The sequence below is a fragment of the Crocuta crocuta genome, unplaced genomic scaffold, assembly GCF_008692635.1.
Source record: "Crocuta crocuta isolate KB4526 unplaced genomic scaffold, BGI_CrCroc_1.0 scaffold241, whole genome shotgun sequence".
NCBI classification, from domain to species: Eukaryota; Metazoa; Chordata; class Mammalia; order Carnivora; family Hyaenidae; genus Crocuta; species Crocuta crocuta.
The window spans coordinates 851,595-851,930 of NW_027527807.1; positions in this window are offsets into that span (position 1 = coordinate 851,595).

The window sequence follows — 336 nt, forward strand, 5'->3', positions numbered from 1 at the left end:
TCCAAGAAACTCAGAATGTGAACTTTTCATCTTCTTTCAAACAATTAAAATATGAAAATAATGGATTTCAGGTTTACCTTAGTTTTTACCATTTCTTCCACCCGTAATTATTTACACATACCGAAATTTCTGTCTCGTATCATACTTTCNACTGACTGAGCCACCCAGGTGCCCCTTAAAGTCCCTGTTTTTTTTTAAGGTCCCTGTTTAAAAATGAAAATTCCGACAAATGGCTTCTCTCTGAATCTGGTTCTGTTGATTATGTCATCTCTTGACTGTGTGTGTGTGTGTGTGTGTGTGTGTGTGTGTGTGTGTGTGTGTGTTTTTTTTTTTTTT